This window comes from Oncorhynchus gorbuscha, linkage group LG10 (assembly GCF_021184085.1).
Source record: "Oncorhynchus gorbuscha isolate QuinsamMale2020 ecotype Even-year linkage group LG10, OgorEven_v1.0, whole genome shotgun sequence".
Lineage (NCBI taxonomy): Eukaryota > Metazoa > Chordata > Actinopteri > Salmoniformes > Salmonidae > Oncorhynchus > Oncorhynchus gorbuscha.
Genome location: NC_060182.1, coordinates 33726146 through 33732210, shown reverse-complemented (window position 1 = coordinate 33732210; position 6065 = coordinate 33726146). Strand labels below are relative to the sequence as shown.

The window sequence follows — 6065 nt, the reverse complement described above, 5'->3', positions numbered from 1 at the left end:
TTTAATTTATAAAAATAAGTGTACATTGGTGTTTGTGCATTTTATACTATGTTTAGTGTAATTTAAGACATTTTTTCCATTTTCCTGTTAATAACTATGTAACTGATATACCTACCACATTATTGTAGTTCAGTCAAAAATACAAAAGTATTTAATTGCTCAGTAAGGGTTTTTCATGTTGCTTTAAAACTGATTATGAAAATGCACAACTCAAAATGAAGTTGCATCTGTAACCAAAGCCGTTGGTCATTTTCGACATGCTGCTCTTTTTAAAATGCTTTTAAGGAAATGAATCATTCATGATGGAATACTTACTGCTCCTGAACACACTGGACATTGAAACCTACTGCTCATTTGGTTCATGTGATGAGGGCCAGTCCAGAAACGACCCTTAAGGACTTTTGATTCCAGTTTTGTTTCTGTTACACATCGGTGACTGGGAAACGTACACAAACATATACAGTCATTTGCTAGGCTTTCCCTTAGAATACATGGTTCATGCGATGCACATGTGCACAGTCTTAGCAAACCACCTTTGACCACTGTCCCTTTGTCAAACTTTGACCTATCTGTGTGATGCTACTGAGAGAGGTCTGTGATATTTTTTAACACATTTTCTATCAATCGGTAATCACTGTCTATCGTCAAATCCAATCAAATGTTATTAGTCACATGCGCCGAATACAACAGGTACCTTAAGGTGAAATGCTTACTTTTTTAAATGTATAAAATAAGAATAAGAAATAAAAGTAACAAGTAATTAAAGAGCAGCAGTAGAATAGCGAGACTATTCACAGTGAATAGTTTGTTTCATGTTCATGTGAAGAACTATTCGCTGTTAAAGGAAGCTAACTGGAACAATAATAAAGTGGGCACATTTACATTTAAGTCATTTAGCAGACGCTCTTATCCCCACCTCTGTTTTGGACCTGGAGAAATGTAACCACTCTCAAATTAATAGAAAGAGCTATGGATGCAAGAACTGACTATCCATGATATAAAAAATGTTAACCATGTTTTGAGGCTATAAAGTGGTTGTTGTTTACAAACATTGGAGTTAAACAAGCTTATATGTTGGGTTCTCGTGGAGTGTGACAGTTACACTAAGCTCATGAGGCATTTATAAGTTATAATCTTCAAGAATCAATGGGTACAGTATATAACATTAATTTATAAGTCCAAAAATGGATTTAGCAACTAAGGATTCTAGCTTAAAGTAAACCATTTCTGCCAAGCAGACCTGTTCTTACATGGCATTCGAAAATATTGTGTGAACATGTAACAACAAGAAACTGCTGAACTGTTTTAGGAAAAAATGATTTATTTGCTTATTTACAAGAATGGTTTGGACATTTGATCGAAATAAGGAATTTTGGTTGGGAAGAGGGAAAGATTGGGAGTGGTCAAGGTTTCAGTTTCTGGGGACGCTCTGGAAACATTGGCTGGGTTTGACCTTGTGTCTGTCCATTTCTAAGAGTTCTACAATCCAGAGCAAACAATGAGCGAGGGGAAACAGGGTGGGAAGAAAGGTCACACACAGTGGGTCACTGATGGATGGAAAGCTGTGTCACTTTCTGCCCTTGTGAGAGCAAGTGGGCACAGTTGTGTATCAAGACGGGACCTGTATGCAGTTCCAAGGGAGATGGGGAGAGGATGGGAGGCTGCTTTTCAGCCTTGCCTGCCCCAAGGACCCCCATGTTTGCGACGGCAGGATCCCAGCAGAGTCTCCAGAGCCATCTTCACAAATGCCTGGAAATTATTGCTTCTCTCCCTTCGGCTGTCCTGCGAGGGGACGGAACACAGAAATAGACAGGGGCCATGCTTCTCACATAGTGTGTAGGTGTAGGTGTGTAGGTGTAGGTGTGAGTATGAGTGTGTGGGTGTGAGTATGAGTGTGTCGGTGTGTGTATGAGTGTGTAGGTGTAGGTGTGAGTATGAGTGTGTGGGTGTGAGTATGAGTGTGTAGGTGTGAGTATGAGTGTGTGGGTGTGAGTATAAGTGTGTAGGTGTGTGTATGAGTGTGTAGGTGTAGGTGTGTGTATGAGTGTGTAGGTGTATGAGAGTGTGGGTGTGAGTATTAGTGTGTGGGTGTAGGTGTGAGTGTGTAGGTGTGTGTGTGAGTGTGTAGGTGTAGGTGTGAGTATGAGTGTGTGGGTGTGAGTATGAGTGTGTAGGTGTGAGTATGAGTGTGTAGGTGTGAGTATGAGTGTGTAGGTGTGAGTATGAGTGTGTGGGTGTAGGTGTGAGTATGAGTGTGTAGGTGTGAGTATGAGTGTGTAGGTGTGAGTATGAGTGTGTAGGTGTGAGTATGAGTGTGTAGGTGTGTGTATGAGTGTGTAGGTGTGAGTATGAGTGTGTAGGTGTGAGTATGAGTGTGTAGGTGTGTGTATGAGTGTGTAGGTGTGAGTATGAGTGTGTAGGTGTGAGTATGAGTGTGTAGGTGTGAGTATGAGTGTGTAGGTGTGAGTATTAGTGTGTAGGTATGAGTATGAGTGTGTAGGTGTGAGTATGAGTGTGTAGGTGTGAGTATGAGTGTGTGGGTGTGAGTATGAGTGTGTGGGTGTGAGTATGAGTGTGTGGGTGTGAGTATGAGTGTGTGGGTGTGAGTATGAGTGTGTGGGTGTGAGTATGAGTGTGTAGGTGTGAGTATGAGTGTGTAGGTGTGAGTATGAGTGTGTGGGTGTAGGTGTGAGTATGAGTGTGTGGGTGTGAGTATGAGTGTGTAGGTGTGAGTATGAGTGTGTAGGTGTGTGTATGAGTGTGTAGGTGTAGGTGTGAGTATGAGTGTGTGGGTGTGAGTATGAGTGTGTGGGTGTGAGTATGAGTGTGTGGGTGTGAGTATGAGTGTGTGGGTGTGAGTATTAGTGTGTGGGTGTGAGTATTAGTGTGTGGGTGTGAGTATGAGTGTGTGGGTGTGAGTATTAGTGTGTGGGTGTGAGTATTAGTGTGTGGGTGTGAGTATTAGTGTGTGGGTGTGAGTATTAGTGTGTATAAGAGATTGTTTCGTTATACCGTCGTCTCCTTTGGCCTTTAGGGTCTGAGCTTCCACCTGGGTGCAGTGCTACTGTCTCTCGCCTTCATCACATATGTTGAGCATGGTAAGTCTGTAGAAGATGTGGCTAGCTATTTAAAAAAAATAGAATTAAAATAGACGTTCAAATTTTATTTCAGTTCCACGTTACCTTTCAGGGATAACATTGTTTACACCTGGAGAATAACTTTAGGTGACATGCAGAGTTTGTTTATTACTAATCAAACAATCAACTTGGCTGTGGCACAATGCACAGCTAATGGTGAGTCGGCGTGATAGGATAAATCATTGTGACCTCTTATTGATTGCGTACCCTCTGTTCCAGTTTTGCGGAAGAGGCTGGCAGACATTTTAAACGCGTGTATTCTGTCAAAGAAATGTCAGCCAAACTGCACTCACAAGAACAAAGAGGTATGGTTCAATAAGAAATAAAAAAGTGATATTTATGCATAATGATATTTTCTTGTGTAAAGATTTTTCAGTGTTGGTCACATGCAAATGGACCATACCACATTGTGCAATAACTCTTATATTGATGCCAAAAAATCCTCAATAAGAATGCTTGCATTACAGCATGACCTTTCTTCTCCTACTCCCAACAACACAGGCCCCGTGGGTGTACATTATTAATATAGCCTTCAGTGCCCTGGCAGTCTTCCACCTGGCATACCTGGGCTCTCTGTTCAACTCCAGTGTGGACTACATGGATGATGATGAGGAGGTAACTGTTTACTGAATGCTTTTCAGCTATAAGATGGCCAAACTCTCATACATTACTCTGATTATGCAATGTCACGTAGCATCGTCAGATCTTTCAGAACAAAGCGTTGTGGTAGATTTGTGTATTTCAAACCCATGTCTGTTTTCTCCCTCTACAGAGTGGCGTGGCCAACCACACCATTCAGAAGTGGTCGGAGCTGAGCTGGGCCAGCCACTGGGTGACGTTTGGCTGCTGGGTGCTCTACCGCATCATCCTCTAGATGTGTGAGGGAGTGGGAGCGAGAGAGAGCTGGGGACAGAGAGACATATAGAGAAGGGAAGCAATAACAAGAGGGAATTAACGTGAGCCTGTTAAGGAAAGACCGGCTCTCTACTCCTGCACTGTGAAGTTGTATTGGACTGAAGAGTACATACACACAACCACCCTATGGACAGTATATTAACTATTTTCTCAATACCAACATACAGTGCTCAGGACACCGCCTAAGAGACGAGGTAATCTACTTACTGTAACCTGCTGGCGACAAACTATTTTTGATACTCTTGAAATAATGCCCCAATCTTCCTTAATCACATTGTTTCGTTTGAGCTGCTGCATTTGTCTACCCCTTGTGGCGAGATGGATCAACAGCAGATGTGGATCAGACATCTCCATGCGATTCTCAATCAATACTCTTCCTGTTAGCATGACAGTGGTCAATCATTCACTCTCTTTGATGAACAACTAAGAACCCGTTGTCTAGTTTTCAGAAGTGATTCCGTAATACGCCATTAAAGTAATATTTTCCTTTTCCTCCGTATTCGAAAGCTACATTTTTTTATTTCACCCTACTTAGTTGTTACATTTGTAGAGCATGTAAAACCCCTGTTTTTGTGATCACACAAATCAGCATTATAAGAGCATATTTCCTTTGTGGATTTTAATAGAAAATGTATGTATTTTTAATTTATAAAAATAAGTGTACATTGGTGTTTGTGCATTTTATACTATGTTTTGCATCCTAGTGTAATTTAAGACATTTTTTCCATTTTCCTGTTAATAACTATGTAACTGATATACCTACCACATTATTGTAGTTCAGTCAAAAATACAAAAGTATTTAATTGCTCAGTAAGGGTTTTTCATGTTGCTTTAAAACTGATTATGAAAATGCACAACTCAAAATGAAGTTGCATCTGTAACCAAAGCCGTTGGTCATTTTCGACATGCTGCTCTTTTTAAAATGCTTTTAAGGAAATGAATCATTCATGATGGAATACTTACTGCTCCTGAACACACTGGACATTGAAACCTACTGCTCATTTGGTTCATGTGATGAGGGCCAGTCCAGAAACGACCCTTAAGGACTTTTGATTCCAGTTGGTTTCTGTTACACATCGGTGACTGGGAAACGTACACAAACATATACAGTCATTTGCTAAGCTTTCCCTTAGAATACATGGTTCATGCGATGCACATGTGCACAGTCTTAGCAAACCACCTTTGACCACTGTCCCTTTGTCAAACTTTGACCTATCTGTGTGATGCTACTGAGAGAGGTCTGTGATATTTTTTAACACATTTTCTATCAATCGGTAATCACTGTCTATCGTCAAATCCAATCAAATGTTATTAGTCACATGCGCCGAATACAACAGGTACCTTAAGGTGAAATGCTTACTTTTTAAATGTATAAAATAAGAATAAGAAATAAAAGTAACAAGTAATTAAAGAGCAGCAGTAGAATAGCGAGACTATTCACAGTGAATAGTTTGTTTCATGTTCATGTGAAGAACTATTCGCTGTTAAAGGAAGCTAACTGGAACAATAATAAAGTGGGCACATTTACATTTAAGTCATTTAGCAGACACTCTTATCCCCACCTCTGTTTTGGACCTGGAGAAATGTAACCACTCTCAAATTAATAGAAAGAGCTATGGATGCAAGAACTGACTATCCATGATATAAAAAATGTTAACCATGTTTTGAGGCTATAAAGTGTTTGTTGTTTACAAACATTGGAGTTAAACAAGCTTATATGTTGGGTTCTCGTGGAGTGTGACAGTTACACTAAGCTCATGAGGCATTTATAAGTTATAATCTTCAAGAATCAATGGGTACAGTATATAACATTAATTTATAAGTCCAAAAATGGATTTAGCAACTAAGGATTCTAGCTTAAAGTAAACCATTTCTGCCAAGCAGACCTGTTCTTACATGGCATTCGAAAATATTGTGTGAACATGTGTAACAACAAGAAACTGCTGAACTGTTTTAGGAAAAAATGATTTATTTGCTTATTTACAAGAATGGTTTGGACATTTGATCGAAATA

The 6065-nt window shown here is 40.0% G+C and overlaps 1 long non-coding RNA gene across 1 annotated transcript; it reads left to right on the top strand.

Moving 5' to 3' along the window:
- The first annotated feature begins 2996 nt into the window (after window positions 1–2996).
- LOC124045100 lies at window positions 2997–4720 on the top strand. The gene is made up of 4 exons (XR_006840784.1): window positions 2997–3098; window positions 3357–3442; window positions 3639–3752; window positions 3910–4720. It is a non-coding gene; the product is annotated as an uncharacterized LOC124045100 (long non-coding RNA).
- The last annotated feature ends 1345 nt before the right edge of the window (window positions 4721–6065 follow it).